Below are 19,180 nucleotides of genomic sequence, written 5' to 3'. Positions count from 1 at the left end.
GACGCGTGGCGTCCATGCCGCGGACTCCTCGCGCGAGTTGGTGCTGTGGGCGCCGATGCCTCCGAGCTCCTGGATTCGCTTCCCGCGGTTCTTCTCCGATGTGATGCTGCCGAGGGGGCCTTTCGAGCTCTGGCTGCAGCACGCCGACTGCAGCGCTCCAGCGACTGGGGCAAAGATCAAAGCGGTCCCCACCGACAAGATCTTCATGACCCGCGGCTGGGGGGAGATCGCTCGAGTCTATCGTGCGAGGGGAGCCCTCGCGATCCACTTCAAGTACGACGTCGCCTCCACGCTCTTCTTCAAGGTCTTTGACACCGAGGGCCGCCGCCTAGAGTGCTACTCTGGAGAAGAGCGCAAGGCTGATGCGCGCTCCGCTCGCGACCACTCCAGCAGCAGCAGCCCTCGGGAGCCCAGCAGCTCTCCTGAGATCTACGAGACTCTAGAGATGAGCGACGACAGCTACGTCCCCTCGAGCTCTCGCCGTGCTCAGAGCAGGGCTGCGGCGTCCGGCCGCTGCCGCCACTGATCTGGATGGGGTTGGCACCGGCCTCCCGTGGCCCACTGTTGATGATGGCGTCCGCCATGGAAGGATGTAGATAGGATCCCTCTTAGCATCAACTTTTGTTTCCTGTGAAGAATCATGAATTACCCCATGGGGGCATGTAAGGGTCTGCAATGCCTTTGTACTTATCTTCCTCGTTATGAAGATTTGATGAACGCGTGTCTCGTTAAGGCTCGGTCCCCCTTCTTTCCTCGCGATAGCTTGTTGCTCTACACTGAGGGGTCCCGATCCCAAGGTGGCTATAGCCATCACTGGTATGCCAGGTTGCGATGCCGTGGTCAAGGCCAGGAGGTGCGCGGCCCGAGGTCCAGTAAGAGCCCCTGAGGCGTGATGCTCAGGAGGTCCCCCTTAGCGCCCAAACGGCCATGGTAAGGAAAGAAAGGAAGGTGACTTGGCCACAATGGGGTTGCGGCATGGTGTGAGCGACCACTAGGCCCAAATATTTAGCCGATCCGAGGGCGAGACTTATCTTGCTGACTTCGCGGTGATTCCTGATGTTGCGCTAGGGCTGCGTGCCAACTTACACGACATAGCTAGGTCGGTCCGTACGAGTTTTCCTTCTCCCGAGCTCTTCTTAGTGCTCTACGTCCTCAGGTCCCGGCCCTCGAGCGAGCTCAGCCGCCGCTGGTATGCCAGGTCGTGATGCCATGGTCAAGGCCAGGGGGTGAGGGCTGGAGAGCCAGTAAGAGCTCCTGAGTCCCGATGCTCAGGAGCCCCCCTTTTAACGCGCAAGCGAATCGCACGCGAGAAAAGGAGACTCGTGGTGCCGCCTGCTATCCTTCCCGCGGGTCCCTGTGGACAGGCACAAGAAGAAGCATGGTTTGCCGTTACTGCCGCCTGCCTGCTGCTGGTTGGTCCGGATGAAGTGAAGGCACTGAGGGCCTGGTGAGGTGATGTGCACGGCGCGTGCTGCAAGCCAGAGCTCGACCACTTAGATTTTTCGGTCATGGCAGGGACGGACCCATGCACCAGCGTCGTGCATGTGTAGGGGCCCCGAGGGAGGCGATGATCGAGCAGGTGATATCAGTTGGCAGGTTAAGCATGAAGAGCAGATCGACTTGGATAAATGCAGGAAGATACATGCCACTGGGTCTGGCCCGAGCGGCATGCGGATGATGTAGCCCGAGGGGCGCCGCCAACAAGGTAAGCTAAAGGCATAGCAAAAGGGATACATGCCACAGGGACGGACCCATGTGGCCTGGGAATAATGCAGCCCGAGGGGCGCTCCCAGCTTAAATGAACTTGGAAGATGTCACCTGGTTCTGTAGACGAAGTAGAGTTGGTGCAGCTGAAGCCACGCGTTGAAGGAATGGCTCCTCATGAGCCAACGGGACCCTGAGCCTCGGGAGGCTCTGGGGGCTCGGGAGGTTCCCTGAATACCGTCCTCATCTCCTCCGGAACGGCGCGGAACCTGGCCTCCTGAGCCGTCAGGACTTGCCTCACGTTGTGCTGATAGACCGACGCCACGCTCGGCAAGCCGAAGGGCATGCGAATGTAGCTGTGTGGTGATCCCTCACAGCGGCCCGCACGCGATGGCCAGAAGCGTTCCTGAGATGCGGCCCTGTTGAGCCCTGGGATGTCGATGCAGGCGCGCAGCTCGGCATCCTCGCCTGGATGGGGGGCTGCGCCTTGTGAGCGGCCGTGGCCGCGCATGGCCCTTGCTTCTTGCAGTTCTTCGGTGGTCTTGGTGATGAACTCCTGAGCGGTGGGCACTCCTTGCCCTGTGCTCTCCTGAGGAAAGTGTGCCGTGAGGCACGCCTCCAAGTGGTACCCGAGCGCCTCCCTCGTGAGGCTGGCAAGGTCTGAGGCTCTCCAGTAGAGAGCCCCCGAGCCCTGCCGAAGGAGGGCGCCGGGCGCACTTTCCTATGCGGTGGAGGGAGGCGCCCCTAGAGCGGGTGCTGATCCTGACAAGGCTCCTGACGCGACGCCATCTTCATGGGGTCCTGCGCGGCGCGTGTCGGTGTTAAAACCGACAGATCTCGGGTAGGGGGTCCCGAACTGTGCGTCTAAGGCTGATGGTAATAGGAGGCAGGGGACACGATGTTTACCTAGGTTCGGGCCCCCTTGATGGAGGTAATACCCTATGTCCTGCTTGATTGTTTTTGTTGATATGAGTATTACAAGAGTTGATCTACCACGCGATCGTAGAGGCTAAACCCTAGAAGCTAGCCTATGGTATGATTGTATGTTGTCCTACGGACTAAATCCTCCGGTTTATGTAGACACCGGAGGGGGTTAGGGTTACACAGAGTCGGTTACAAGGGAGGAGATCTACACATCCGTATTGCCTAGCTTGCCTTCCACGCCAAGGAAAGTCCTATCCGGACACGAGATGAAGTCTTCAATCTTGTATCTTCATAGCCCAACAGTCCGGCTAAAGGATATAGTCCGGCTGTCCGGAGACCCCCTAATCCAGGACTCCCTCAGTAGCCCCTGAACCAGGCTTCAATGACGATGAGTCCGGCAAGATCTTTTGTCTTCGACATTGCAAGGCGGGTTCCTCCTCCGAATACTCCATAGAAGATTTTGAACACCGGAATAGTGTCCGGTTCTGCAAAACAAGTTCCACATACTACTGCAGAGAGAATAATATTCCCACAAATCTAATCTGCTGACGCGTTCTGACAGCACGACGTCATGTCATGGCTCGGTCATTATTCGAACCATTTTTCTCAACCAGCACCGCACATAACATGGGGCGGTTTTCTTGACATGTCTTGTCAAAGCAGAGATCGTGTCCCCCTTATTACGGGATTCTCATCAATACGAACGTGGGTAACCCAACCGCGCCATCAATTATGGCGCCTGGGGAATAAACAGTTTACCAGGCAAGTGGGGAGACGCATCGCCTCTTTCCCCCTTATAAAGGGACAATGATTTACCCCCTTTTACCCACGCCTTCTACCTCCGCGCTTATCCATTCTCACGCACTCTCGAGCTCTAGCGCCCAAGCTCGCGTTCTTCTTCTCAAACCACTCCAAGCATGTCCGGAGCAGGAGGCAAGTGGATGGTCTCCTCCGTCATGGAGGAGAACATCATAAAGTTATGGGAAGCCGGATATCTGGCCGCGGATATCGCGCACCGGCTGCCAGATGCAGGGCAGATCTCCCAACGCCCGAACCCCATGAGAGTGTAGTTTTTCTTACCCACTTTGTCCGCGGACTGGGATTTCCTCTCCACCCGTTTGTCCGCGGGCTCATGTTCAACTACGGGCTGGATTTTCATGATCTAGCCCCCAATTTCATCCTCAACATCTCGACGTTTATCGTCGTGTGCGAGGCCTTCCTCCGCATCAAGCCCCATTTCCGCCTGTGGCTGAGGACCTTCAATGTCAAACCGAAGGTGGTGGTCGGCCAGCAAGCGGAGTGCGGAGGCGCCATGGTGGGCAAGATGCGTAATGTCACCTGGCTCGGAGGCTCCTATCTGGAGACCATAAAGGGGTGGCAATCGGGGTGGTTCTACATCATCGAGCCGCGTGACACGAACTGGGTGGCGGCCCCTGAATTCCGATCCGGAATCCCCACACGGCTTACCTCCTGGAAAGAGAAGGGCCTGTCCTGGGGTTCCTCGGTAGAGCTTACCGGACTCCAGACCTGCATCAAGAACATGATGAGCAAGAAAATCAAGCTCGTCAATGTGGTCCAGGTCATGCTCTTCCGCCGGATTCTCCCGTGTCAACAACGGGTATTCAACTTGTGGGAGTTCGACCCGTCCAAGCACCATACGCTGCGAGAGCTCTATGGCATGACGCACGAGGACGTCTGGAGGGTGCTGTTCAAGGGCGCCGAGGTACCTCCTTCCCTCACCGAGGACTGCGGACTCGGCACAAAGCGCCGCGCCAATCCGGTAAGTTTTTATATTTCAGAGGGTATCCATTTGCCCCAGTTTAATCATGTGCAGGATCTAAGCCTTCCATGCCTTTAACAGGACTGGGTGAAGACAGTGGAGCAAATTGATTGCCCCGCCCCCTGCCGGAAGATCCTGCAGATGCTCTCTTGACAGCGATGCTGGTTCCGGCACCTTACGAGGTGCCGGTGAAGAAGGCCAAGAAGAAGGCCGCGGGGACCCGAAAGGGTCTCCGGCGCAAGGTTGTATCAGACTCATCGTCCGATAACTTCGATGCGCCCTCATCCCACGAAAATGAGGAGGAGGAAGAGGAAAGTTCTCCCCCCAGCCGGGGAGACAAGAAAAGGAAGGCCGACCCAACCGGGGAGGCCGAAGGGTCCAAGAAGGGCAGGACCCTCCCTCCGGACTGCTCCACGGCGGCCGCCTACAGCGGCGACGAGTGGCTACCCAGGGGCAAGCCCCTGGCGAAGTCGTAAGTATCCGGACACCATAGTAATTCATAGTATGTTTTACTGCACTGCTTCTCCTCATGCCGAACATGATTATGCAGTCTGTCCCGAGCTCATCTCGATATATCTTTGTCGAGCGGTTCGTTGGACTCGTCGGATATGAACAATGATTCTCTTCCGACCGCCTCCACCCCTTGCCCCGCGGACAATGTCGAGGTGTTGTCTCAATAGGCACTAGGCCAAGGGGAGGTAGTCCTGGGGGCGCCTCGAGGAGACCTTCCGGACCCTGGGCACAAAGGGAGCCGGACTCCCATGGGCTCCAGGTTCAGCCCCCAGCCGAACACTGCACCAGAATCTTCGGTGGTTCCGGACTCCGGCGGGCAACCCCCCGTTAAGGGGGGCAAGCCACCCGTGTCGGTGTCCTCTGTCTATCCAGAGGCACTGGACAACTTGTTGGAAGCGCTTCGCGGTGCTTCCATCGATGAAGAGCACCATACTATCATGAGTGCGGCGATCGAGAAAGTTCAGTCCGCCAAAAACGGACCGACTGAAGCTTGCGCTAGCCTCCTAACAGGTTTTGAGGTAAGCAATCAAAATATAAGAAAATATTACCACATAGATAGTAGCCCCTGATGCTCTATTCGGCGTTTGAGTAGAAAGGCCGAATAGAGGATCAAATGATGACTCAGGAGTCTAATCAGAATATATCTATGTGTATGTGCAGGCTTCACTGCTGGCCGCTGCCGCACGTACTGCGGAGGTCTCTGCGCTGAAGCAGGACCTGGAGCGTTCCAAGAATGAGCTTGGCCTTACTAAGAGGCAGCTCGAGGAGGGCAAAGGTAAGCAATACCTTGTCTATATAAAATAAAAGAAGTTCGGTTATAAAGTAACAGGATCATCATGAATTTTCCAGGGGCCACGACCAAAGTGGCGACCCTGAAGAAGGCACTGTCCGAGGCCGAAGACAAAGCGGCCAAGGAGCGCATTGAGCGGGAGAAACAAGAAGCCCGAGTGGGCGAGGTGCAGCAAGAGCTCGAGGCTCTCGCCAAGAAACACGACTCCTTGGAGCTTGACTCTAAGGTGCGAGAGTTCGAGCTTGACTCTAAGGCGCGAGAGTCCGAGCCTGAGAAGGCGCTCGAAAGCGCTTGGAGCGCCAAGGCTGAAGCCCACAAGGCCCTCCAGGAGATTGATGCGGTGAAGAAGATAGCGGCGGGTAAGGCATTCATTATGCAAAGCAAGCATGTGAAGGAAACTTTCCTTTTTCTTACCCGAGTTCGGAGCTCTCCAGGAGCGTTTGCAGATCTTCCCCGCAGTGTACTGGATGCCGCGGAGTTTTACCGAGCTGAGGAGGGGAGCTCGACGGAGAAGTTGTTCTGGTCTCAGTATACTAGGACCGAACACCCCGTGCTCTTGAGCGACCAGCTGAAGCAGTTGGTCGAGCTTCAGAAGGTGGCCGAACAAGCCATGAGGGGCCTTATAGTCCAGATGTGGCCTGGCGAGCCCCTGTCCGGCAGCTACTTCGGTCTGGTGAGGCGACTCGTCGACGCCTGCCCACGGCTTGAAGTCATAAAGCGGTCCATCTGCATCGAGGGTGCGCGGAGGGCTTTTGCCCGGGCGAAGGTGCACTGGGCGAAGCTGGACGCTGTGAAGCTGGTGAAGGAGGGGCCACCAGAGGGCAAGGAGCATCGCTGCCCCGAGATGTATTATGAGAGTGTCCTGAAGGGTTCCCGCCTTGTGGCGGATGAATGTGCGAGGGATGTAATTTTTGAATGAACATGCTCATGTGATCCTGTAATGTGAAACAAGTTCATCTGCGCTATGCAACGCTTTTTTAATTTAAAATATTACCTTCTGTGCGGCTGTTTACAAAATCTGAGGGTTGGCCAGTCGTCGGCTTCTGCCCCCATGTAACTAGTACTGGGGTGTTCGGGATAAACCTGAGCACTCTTTACCCCAATTTTGGGTCCTTCAAGGGAGGTGTTTAGCGCAACGAACCAGGCAATCAGACTATAAGGCTTTATCACTCTCACTTAGCCATAGAAGTCTACAATTTTAAATTTTGGCGAAGCCCCTAGTATTCGAAAGGCCGAATTTGGGGCGCTATACACTTAAGCCGGACAAGGCCGACTCCTCGCCCGAAGCGGAAAAAGTCTTTAAGGACTTGAGACCTCTCAAACAACGACTGTCTCTCGCCTTATCATGATAGTCAATTTTCGGCCTTCTCTACTGAGGTGTTCGTCTGGAAGAACCGGGACACAATCGCAGTAGTTCTCCCACCGCTACCTTAGCCGATATAGCGGAACGTAAGGTACCAAAGCATGGGAGCCGGGCAAACCCAACTATTGACCCAAGACATGATTCAGATCTGATGCATATAATGCTATAAGTTCGGGGTGCCACACTGTCGGAAGTGTTCGGACTTCTCGCGCCGTATTATGGAGTAAACGAAAGCCCCTGGCGTACTGACCGTGCCCGAATTTACGGGTGCGGATTGCCATAAATGGACAAAAAGGAAAAAAAGAATGAATAATGCAATAGTAGACTAATGCTATGCATTGTTATTTGAATAATACATCGAAGCGTACTGGTACAGGTAGTGCAATAAGCAGAAAGTAGGACTATTCGAAATGTCCTATCCAAGGGTAAGCTGTGTATGGATAGTAGAAAGCGGGTATTATTATTAGAGACCACCTGGGGATTCCCGTGTACATCTTAGCTTCTTGCTGCCTTGGTTGTTCCTTCCCGTAATGTCTCCGTCAATCGTACTGCTGGAAAGGGCTTCCAGAGAGTTAGGCCCTGAAAGAGAAAAGAAATGATAAAGGTATACAACCCCTAGGGCGGTTAAGCCGTATTGCGGGACGTGCCCTGATCGTGCCCCCGCCTATGTCCATGGTATTTTCAGTGCGTAATTATGTACGCACGGCACGGATTTCGTCGCTTGACTGGGACTGGGACGGGGGCCGAATTGCTAGGCGAGCTCTGAACGTGCCAGGCAATCCTGTTGCAGTTTACTTCGGACATGCTTGAAGGTGTTCGGGGGCTGTACCGCCGAATTAGTGGTTTTCCTTAAAAGGCTGCTTTGTGCTTCTGCTGCGAGGGCTGCAGTGTGCTCTTCCATGCGGAGCGAGCGTTCTGTGTTTCCATTCACTGTTATGACCCCCCGAGGTCCTCGCATCTTGAGCTTGAGGTATGCGTAATGTAGTACTGCAATGAATTTTGCAAATGCAGTTCGTCCGAGCAGTGCATGATAGCCACTGCGAAATGGGACGATGTTGAAGATTAACTCCTCGCTTCAGAAGTTGTCTGGTGATCCGAAGACCACTTCCAGTGTGATTGAGCCCGTGCAATGGGCCTCTACACCTGGGATGATGCCCTTAAAGGTGGTTTTGGTGGGTTTGATCCTCAAGGGATCAATGCCCACTTTTCGCACTGTATCCTGATAGAGCAGGTTCAGGCTGCTGCCGCCGTCCATAAGGACTCGAGTGAGGTGAAATCCGTCGATGATGGGGTCTAGGACCAGTGTGGCGGATCCGCCATGACAGATACTAGTGGGGTGGTCCCTGCGATCAAAGGTGATCGGGCAAGCAGACCATGGGTTTAACTTTGGGGCGACGGGCTCCATCGCATAGACGTCCCACTACAAAAAAATACACTTCTGTGATGATACATGTTTGTCACAGTAGGTCACTTTTTTTGTCATGCATGTACATCCATGACAAATTTATGACAGAATCAAGATAGTCATACCTGTGCTGTCGTAGAAGTGTTCCATGACATTACCAAAATTATCATCACGGAAGTGTCCACTTCCATGACGATAAATCGCGCGTCACAGAAGTGCTTTCGTCAAGGGTGACCGACATGTGGCATCCACCGTAACGGAATGCCGTTAAGCTATCAGGTCGGGTTTTGGATCCGATAACCCGTTAACAGCCCCGACCGATGGGGATTTTCCACATGTAAAATCATCATTGGCTAGAGGAAACACGTGTCGGCTCATCATCGGGACAGATGTCATCCACTCACTGGACAGAAGGCGCCTATGATACGTCGACATGTGGCACGGCCCAACAAGTTTAAATGGGCCGGCCCAACTAAAGGCCCACAAGATTTTGCGGATAATAATGGGCCGGCCCAGCTAAAGGCCCACGAGATTTTGTGGACCATAATGGGCTGGCCCAGCTAAAGGCCCACAAGATTTTGCGGGCCATAATGGGCCGGCCCAGGTAAAGGCCCACAAGATTTTTGTGTGCCATAATGGGCCGGCCCAGGTAAAGGCCCACAAGATTCTTGCGGGTCATAATGGGCTGGCCCAGCTAAAGGCCCACGAGATTTCGCCGACATTAATGGGTCGGCCCAGCTATAGGCCCACAAGATTTTGAGGACCCTAGTAGGCCGGCCCATTAACTGGCTGCCATGTTTTGGGCCAAATGCTGGCCCATATTTGATCTGGTCCATTAATGGTCTGCCACGCTCCGGGCCTAATAGTGGCCCATATGAGATCTGTCCCGTTAAAAGCCTACCACGTTCTGGGCCAAATTACGGCCCAGATCAGGTCCGGCCCTTTAAGAGGATTTGGGTTCAATTATGGCCCATATCAGATTCGGCCCGTCAATTGGAGACTATGCTTTTGGGCCCACTTGCTAAATGCCCACTTAGTAATTCGTCCTGATATTAGTTTTGGCCTGTTAAGGGCCCGTTTAACATTTCGGCCCTATATTAATTTCGGCCTGTTAAAAGCCCATCATATAGTTGGGCCTAACTACGGCCCGGTTTGCATCTGGCCTGCTCGCAGACGATATCTGATTGGGGCAAACAAGGACCCAGACAATTTTGGCCTGTTAAAAGCCTGTGATTTGATTCGCACAATCATGGGCCGGGGTTCATTTTGGGCTGCTGCGTAACTAGTAGGAATTAAGAACAAACCTACTCTATACAATAAAGAAATTACGGCATAGTAACTAAGAATAAACCTACACTACACAATAAAGGATTTAAGGTATATTACATCCACTGGGCATCAAAGTTCGCCACGAGTGATCATAAAGCGCAACGAAGAAGCAGATTACAAAAACTGGGCACCATTGCAGCGTAACAAAATAATACTGAACTGAGACCACTTCCAAGACAGTTCAAGAAAGGTTAGCCTTGCGGGGGAACTGCTACGCAAGCTGCTGAGGAAGGCTATGAGACCGACCTAGCATGTCGGTCATACCTTCCAGGTGTAGCTGTTTAGCGATGAGGTTCTCATTGGTGTTCTCCGCAATCTTTCTTAGAGATAGGACTTCAAGTCGAAGTTGAGTTGTAGAATGCCTTTCTGCTAGAAATTGGGACTGAAGAAGTCAAACTGATTCAGATAACGAATTCTGTGAGCTTGTCTGACTGTTAGTCTCAAGTAACTTGAACACTGCATCAAGATAAGACTTTGGGGTTGTCTCGCTATCTTCAAGATGTTTTGCCTTCTTTGCTGCAATATATGTTGGGTTTGTCTCACAGCCTTCAACAGACTTGTGCATGCCATCAGGCATATCACCCTGAAACAAAGCAGAGAGATGACAGGTTTTGCACGTGTATAAACAAAGATGATAACTGTCCTGTCAATTCTATCCAATTTCAAATTAGAAAATAAAGAGTATGTTCAAAAATATCAATAGCATAATTTGGCATTGTTCATAATGCGGGGAGCTTCACCACACTACTGGATTACCATGTCAACATAACAAGCATAGATGAAGGGCAAAGAAAATCATTGTATCTACTTTGGATAATGTGAATGGCATGTTGTTCATATCATCAGCCACATCAGTAAGATAAAACAGGAGATGACAAGGTGCAAATGTGGGCTGCTTCACCACACACTGGATTATAGATCCACAAAAACAAGCATACATATAGGGAGTATTAAGTAATGTGCATGGTATGAATACGGAATTTGGTTTTACAAGTAAAACTTAGAACTTACGGTTCTTACGAACATGCATTTTGGTAGAAATAGCAAACTAAACAGCAGTAAACGATAGGGAGTATGAGCAAATTAAACAGCAGTTGAGGATAAAGGCTTCAGAAGGACTGACTTACATTAACAGTTAACACCGGCTTTATAATGCCCTTCTCCATGGCAAGGGAAGGATAACTCAAGAATTTCAGCACAGAATCTTCTTCATAAGCATTGCTTGTACTCTACATTTTGTAGAGAGTAATTATAGATATGATAATACTGGAAGGGATAGAGGATAATGAAGATAAGATGCAGATTGATGCTACATAATCAACTACCAATCCCTGGAAGTACAAGCGTTACAGGACAAAATGTACTGACAAGAGCAATGGGATACACTTCTGCACTGGCATTGTCTGTGTATTCTACTTGTTGGTAAGATTAAATATAGATCTGATCTTTTTTAGTAAATGGTGGGCGAGGGAGATAAGATGCAGAATGCTACAAAATGAACCAATCCCTCTTCCCATAATACACGAGTGTTTTGAACACTAGTGTACTGTACAAAACGTTCTTATATTATGGGATGGAGGGAGTAGCTATTAATGTAAGTACAGTGATAGACCACGTTCAATCCTTACAAGAGGACTGCAGAGCTAAACCTCTTCAAAAGATTGGGTTGATTCTAAATTTATGTAAGAGTCCATACGGATCTTATAATGTCCACCAAATGGACGATTACGAGGCTAACATGTGCAGTGATGCTACATAATCAAACATCTATGAAAGTAAGTATGGTCATGCAGGGCAAGAGGTACTCACAAGAGAAATGAAGTGTTTAGTATAGTTGCGAGATTCTGTGGTCCCTTGAGAACGAATGTTCTTCTACTAACAATTTTCGTACAAGTGAGACATTAAGGCAAATGCAGAAATGTAGTTCAAATTGTGATGTGATATCATAGATAGTACCTTACGCTGCAGCCGAGACCAATGTGTAACAAGATTATTCCAGTCACCGTCGGATAAATGTAGCACCGAAGACTTTACAGAAATTTCGTTTAGAGGCTTGCCATCGAAGTGCGCTTGCCTCAGGTAGGAACGATACTTCATCAACGAGTGCTTGAAAAGCGCAACCAACCCTTGCTCATCATCACAATCCAGTTTACGCCTTGCCTATTTAAAAGAATGAAATCTTGTGTCTTCTGTCAGCAGAAACATATGCAGTAATGACCATGAATAACATTAGTACATTACTTACGCGTAAGTTGCGGAGGAAGACTGGAAATTGTTCTGTGTCTGCGGTATAATCTTTCCATGAAGGAAAGATGCGCACAAAGTTCCTGACAACAACATAAGCTTCGTCTTCTAAACTGGGAAGAAATGGAACAGGGGTCCTATTTGCTGCAATTGGGGCTCTCTCTGGTTCGAAAAGGGATTTGGCAACTGGATTTGGTGTACTCTTTGCTGGAATGGGGGTTTTGCGTCATACAACTGGTGCTATGTCAACTGGCATAATCATACTGTTTGCTGCAGTTGGGGTCTGCTGAGTTGGGGCATCAGAAATGACCAGTGTAGTAGGGCTAGAGTCTGCTAGAGTTGGGGTATTTTGTGGGCCAGGTGATATTGCAACTACACCTAATGGGCTATTTGATTTATTAGGTGCCACTACCTTTTCCAAATACTTTTCTTGTGCTCCTCCATGATCAACAATCGCCCTCTTCCTTTTGAACGTCTGATACACAAGAACAACATTTGAATGGATAAATATGGTATGATGACAGATGGAATATGTACTGAAAATGGATAGGCAGGGCGTATTCACATACACGATGTGTAAACTAAGCTAATGGCAGTTCAACAAAGTAGAAGCAATGCAAAGCATCAGTTGCAAGATATGTGCGAGCAATGTAACCTTGGAAAGTTAGAGCAAGTACCTTGATGGGTGAATAAGATAGGGCATCTTCCGCTGACTCCTCCACTAGGGAGCTACATTGACTTAGGTCTCCCTCTAGCTCAGAATCACTGTTAGGATCATATCCTGAGCATGAATCTGTAGGTGGAGAGTGTTTGCATTGCATTGCATCCAGACTTGATTTTAGTCCCTTAATGCCAAGTTTGACAGCCATGGCATTGTTCTACTTTATTCTTTTCATGCGCGCAAGCTCATAATCATTATGATGTTGTTCAGAATCTGAGATTCATGAAAACATTAAAAGTAGTCAGATTATCTATGGAATGCATTGCAGTTTCAACTCGGAGAGTGTCACCCTATAAACCCCTGCATATGCAAAGTTCACCTCCCCAGCCGTGCTAACCAGACCACACACAGAGATACACACCCGAGCGGCGAACATGCATTTTCGAACTAATTTAGGAACATTTAGCTGACCAATTAAACAACTCTATTTTAATAATATCAGATTCGTATTTGAACAACTAAGCTTGTTTAGCTTGATGGGTGGAGCATTGTTATTATGACACGAAGCATGTATTCTGATCGTATAGTGATCATAAAAGGGGGAAACTCTAAGCATATATTTTTTAGCAAAAGAGGGTTTCCCCTCTGATTTCTATTAAAGAAACCACCACGGAACCAACATGATCAATTAAACCCTAAGCATGATCAATTAAACCATATTATGGCTGTGCCATGGCAGATTTGAAGCTGCAAACCAGAGAATTGATATTTAGCATCCATTGTTTGCTTCGAACTAAGAACTAAATTCTAAGAGCTGAAAAGAAAATAGAGTAACCAAGTTAAGATCTATTTTCTCGTTGAGATCAAAAAGTTGAGGAGATATGAAGTACCACCTCTCTTGCGGCGCCGTGTAGGCATCGGGGGTGCGATGGCTGTCGGTGGCGTTGAAGCAGATCTGCGATGGTAGACGGGTGCATCGGGGGATAAGTCCCGTTGCGGTGGAAGAGAAGGTCGTGTGAGCGGCCCCGGCAAAGAGGACAACGACGCCGATGAAGCGAGAGGATGCGATGCAAGGCTATTGGTCCGTCGCCGTGGATGAGAAACATCCATCTCTAGCAGTGGACGACGCGGTCTTTGTAGGCGCTCCGGCATGGTGGAGGATGGTGGCGATGGATGTGGTGGAGGACGGCGGCGATGGATGGGGTGGCGGACGGAGGCTGGTGTGGGAATGGGGTGTTCTAGCGTGGACGGTGTATGAATTGGAAAATGGAGGGAGAGGTACGGGGAACCATGTTTTTGGGACGCGCCTGTCTGAAATATGGGAAAGTTACGAACTTATCCCCCGTTTCAAATTTGGATGTCTCGTCGGTTGGGGATAGGACGATAATCTTGCATCTCCCAAATATTTGCCGGTAACTATTTCGGGCGAGGAGAGGGTGTTTTGCCGCCCACGGTTAGTGCCCATGGTGTATGAACGGGGCTGACAGGTAGGGCGGTTGTGTCATGTCTGATGGAAGTTACACATCTGCCCCTATTTAACATATTAGCCTACATCTATTTCGGACGAGGATAGGGTGTTTTGCCGCCCACCGTATATGAATGGGGAATGGAGGGAGAAACAGAGGTCTTTCGGACGAGCTTGAATCAAATGAGTTTTGTCGCCCATGTTTTACGCCCACCGTGTCGGAATGGGCTCAGAGGCGGTCGTGTCACGTCTAATTGAAGTTACTAACCTACCCCTATTTAGAGCAGTGGAAATCGGGCCGATGGATTGTCCGTGTAATGGGTAGACAGTAATTTTCATCTCCCAAACACTTGGCTTTGGGCAGCCGATGTGGGAGTGGACATTTTGCTGTTTCTTTCGAATTTTAGGACAATAAGCATCCACGTTTACCCTGGCAACTAAATTCGAATCCATTTTGTATTCCTATATGAATCTTTATAAATCATTCTATGTGTTTTTATATATCTTCAAAAGGATGACAAAGATGTATTCCACTGTCATATATGAATTTGGTTTACAAATGCCGATACTCAAATTCAGAAACTAGAATCCAGTTTAAGGTGAATTCGAATATTTGGAACACTTCATGTCCAACTCAAATGTCACACGCAGCATAATGTGTACTCCCATTTAGATACATACACAAGTGATGTATCAAGATTCAAATACCGAGTCAATCAACCAAGAATGTACGGAACTAACAGACATATAAACACTTATAGAGTATATGGATCAATAATATCAACTAACATACATAAGCCAGGCCGCTGTACTTTTTTTTGGCTACAACAGCATCCTTTTTTTAGCCAGCATCTTGGCCCTTTCCGATGCGTGCTGTCGGATTTCGGGTTCCGGCAGACCCTTGAGGTTCGAACACTGGGGTGCGCGCAGAGATTTCGCCTCCTACCTACCTGCACCCCACCGCCTCGCGAAGATCTAAGCTATGGAAAGAACAACACGAGAGACACAGGGTTTATACTGGTTCGGGCCACCGTTGTGGTGTAATACCCTACTCCAATGTGTGGTGTGGTGGATTGCCTCTTGGGCTGATGATGATGAACAATACAAGGAAGAATGGCCTCGCGAGGGTCTGTTCTTGTTTGGGGCGATGAACTGCTAGGAGGAGTCCAGCCACCCTTCTCTCTCTCTTCTCGATTGTTTATCCCGATCTCCTTCCCCCCTTGATCCCATGGGTGGCTGGTCCTATTTATAGAGTCCCTGGTCCTCTTCCCAAATATCGAGCGGGAAGGGAGCCAACAATGGCGTGCTAATTTGAAGGGGGATAGCTAGTACCAGTTATCCTGACAAAAGTAGTCTTCGCCTGCACAAAGCTCTGGTGGTGACGCCGTCTTGGGCTCCACGACGACCTCCGTCTTGTAGTCCTCCTGGCCTTGGTCTTGTTGCACCGAAATGGCAACCTTTGCCTGATGCCTCGGTACTCTGCGGCTGCGCTTGCCCCCCTTGCACCAAAGGGGAGAGGAGGACACTGCGTGGGCTGGCACCCGCCTGGCGCCCTTGGTCGTCATGGCTTGCGTCACGGGCACCTCGTGAGGTACCCCCCTTGATCTCTCCGCCTCCTCGCGAGCCAGCCTGATGAGGCCGTGCCTGAGGAAGCTTCGCGTCATCCGCCCCACGAGGCTTGGCCCCTCGCGAGAGTCTTGGGTCTGTGTTGGTGAAGATGGGCCATGCTGGGCCCCCCCTTTGAGCCATGCCACAGGCCGCAGGCAGGCAAGTCTGGGGACCCCCGTTCCTAGAATGCCGACAGTAGCCCCCAGGCCCAAGGCACGCCCGGGCTTGGCCGTGCAGGGAGGCGAAAGGGCAAGAGCGAAGCACCGCGGGCCCTAACAGCCTACGGTCTTGGGCGCCACGTGGCGGTTGATTGGACGTGGGCGTCTCCACTTCCCCATGGCGCCTCGGCAACTGCACGGATTGGACAAGTCCTTGCATGCAAAGCGAGTCATAATTACCTGCGATCGTGGGGGCCATCGGTTGGCCCTCGCTAGCTATAAGTACGGATCGGCGTGCGCCCTTCTAGTTCATCCCCCTTGCTTCTCCATCTTATTCATGGCCCCGTCGAGGTGGTTCTCGGCCGCAGAGAAGGGGAAGGCTCGCCAGGTTGAGCCTGCCTCTCCCCCACCCAAGCGCGGCCGAGGGCGCCCTCGCAAACATCCTGTGGCCACCATGGCAGCTCCCCGCGGTCGTGGAGACGATTTCCAGCACGGCGACGAGCAGATTGCTGCGGCCGGGGGGCGCGCTCCGGTCACGCGTCCCCCTAGGCCGCGCTTTCGCGTTGCAGAGGTGCTGCCGGAGTTTGTCGTGTGGTCGGTGGAGCCGACTAGCACCCGGCTTCCACTTCCTCGCTTCCTCCTCGGCGAGCTCCCGGCCGGCGCCCCGGGCGGCCTCTGGCTTCAGGCCGACGGCTACTGCAGCCGGGCCTCATGGGCTTCACTGGAGGTCTCCGCAGCTGGGAGCCTGGCCCTGGCCCACGGTTGGCAGACGTTTGCCCGCGCGCGTGGCCTGAGCCATCGGTGCACCCTGCACTTCAAGTTTGATGGTGATGACACCCTCTACGTGACGGTGTTTGGGGAAGATGGTCGCCGCGCAGGGTGCTGCCCCGAGGACGACGACCGCGGCCGGGAACCCAGCTCCGGCGATGATGGAGAGGACAGCGCTCGCGTGACTGGCGGCGCTCAGGGTTCCCCAAGCTTCTCCGGTTCTTCTTCACGCGGCAACTCTTCTAGCGGTGGCCGCGGTCAGCCTCCACGCCGTCGTATCTGCTTGGGAGGTGGCAGCGTGTCCGCTCGCCGTCGCGCCCCGGTGAAGCGCGAGAGGGAGTCTGCCTGAGCCCCGGAGGCAGCTCGAGTCTTCCCTGCAGGCCGGTGCGAGGCGAGCTGCGCCTGATTTGTTCTTTCTTTTCCTTTTTCCTGCGTAAAAAGACAGTAGTGTGGAGCCTCGCGGGGGCGTGTTTGGGTTATTGCTGTTAATCATTTTTTTGCTTCCATTATCGTGCCTTCCGGCTACGTGCCCGCACGTGGATAGTTCCCGGCCCCAGCCGTGGGGGGGGTGACCGACCCAGGCCTTGTGTTCGTGTCGCGGTGCCCGTGGGGCACGGACTGGAGGGGTGCTCCTGTAATGGGCCCAGGTCGCGAACCCTTTGAACAACTAGGACAGGAACACTCGCGAGGGCGCTCGGCTGCCCCCCTCGCGAGGCCTTGCATAAGAGAAACCGAGGCAAGAGAGTGAAAAGTCGAAGAACCAAAAGCCAAAGACGGCAACAACTTCAATAAAACTTCGAATGAGAAGGAACAAGCCAACTGCGGAAAGCAAATGAAAAGCCGCGTCCGGCACCTAATCTAGTCTTCGACGTCTTCTCACCAGCGTGGAGCTAAGTGCTGCCACTGGGCGTGGGAGGGAGCCCCAGGGCCTGAGGCCGGCGCTCCTGAGACTCCGGGGCGTGTACAGCCCCAACTCATTATTACGTGAGAGTGTCACGGGCGGCGAGCTTCATAGGCGTTGGCCTTCTTCACAGGCTCCGGGCCTTTTCCAGAACACGACAACTTCACAGGCATTCGCCTTCTTCACAGGCTCTGGGCCTTTTCCCAAACGCGACAGCTTCACAGGCATTCGCCTTCTTCACAGGCTCTGGGCCCTTTTCCAAAACGCGACAGCTTCACAGGCATTCGCCTTCTTCATAGGCTCTGGGCCTTTTCCAAAATGCGATAGCTTCACAGGCATTCACCTTCTTCATAGGCTCTGGGCCTTTTCCAAAACGCGACAGCTTCACAGGAATTCGCCTTCTTCACAGGCTCTGGGCCTTTTCCAAAACGCGACAGCTTCACAGGCATTCGCCTTCTTCACAGGCTCTGGGCCTTTTCCAAAACGCGACAGCTCCACAGGCATTCGCCTTCTTCACAGGCTCTGGGCCTTTTTAGGGGTAGAACCTCCAGAGGTGTTGGATGTTCCATGCGTTCTGAACCGGCACCCCCTCCTGAGTCTCCAAGCGCGTGGAGCCGGGCCTGGAAACATGAACAACTTTGAACGGGCCCTCCCACATGGGAGAGAGCTTGTGCAGCCCCTCCCTAGAGAGAACCCGCCTGAGCACGAGGTCTCCTACCTCGAGAGTTCTGGGGCGGATGTTGCGGCAGTGATATCGCCACAGTGCTTGTTGGTACCTCGCCGCTCGCAGCGCGGCTTCTCGGCGACATTCCTCCCCCAGCACGAGGTCCATCCCCCGCATGGCGTCCTGCTGTGCCTCGTCGAACTCCAGGACCCGCGCGGAGCGACGTCTGACCTCGTGAGGGAGGACCGCTTCGGCTCCGTAGACCAGGAAGAACGGGGTCTCTCCAGTCGGCTTGGTCGCGGTTGTGCGGATGAACCACAACACGGACTGAAGCTCGTCGTACCAACCTCTGCCGCAGGCCTCCAGCTTCTTCTTGAACGTCCTGGTCTTGAGGCCCCTCAGGACCTCTGTGTTGGCTCGCTCGGCCTGGCTGTTGCTTCGGGGGTGCGCCACCGAAGCGTAGCATATCTGCGTTTCAAGGTTAGCACAATATGTTTTGAAGAGGTTACTGGTGAACTGCGAACCGTTGTCCGTGATGATGCGGTTCGGCACCCCGAACCGGCTCACGATGCCCTTGATGAACTTGACCGCGGAACCCGCGGGAATGGTGCGGACAACCTCTACTTCAGCCCACTTGGTGAACTTGTCCATGGCGACGTAGAGGTAGCGGTAGCCCCCTGGCGCCCGAGGAAACGGACCCAAGATGTCCAGCCCCTAGACTGCGAATGGCCACGAAAGGGGTATAGTCTGCAGGCCTCCTGATGGCTGATGGATCTGCTTGGCATGGAACTGGCAGGCCTCACAAGCTTTCACTAGTTCGACGGCGTCATTGAGTGCGGTGGGCCAATAAAACCCACTGCGGAACGCCTTGCCGACGAGGGTCCGTGGTGCTGAATGATGTCC

The sequence above is a fragment of the Triticum urartu genome, chromosome 3, assembly GCF_003073215.2.
Source record: "Triticum urartu cultivar G1812 chromosome 3, Tu2.1, whole genome shotgun sequence".
Lineage (NCBI taxonomy): Eukaryota > Viridiplantae > Streptophyta > Magnoliopsida > Poales > Poaceae > Triticum > Triticum urartu.
This window is presented reverse-complemented; position numbering follows the sequence as displayed.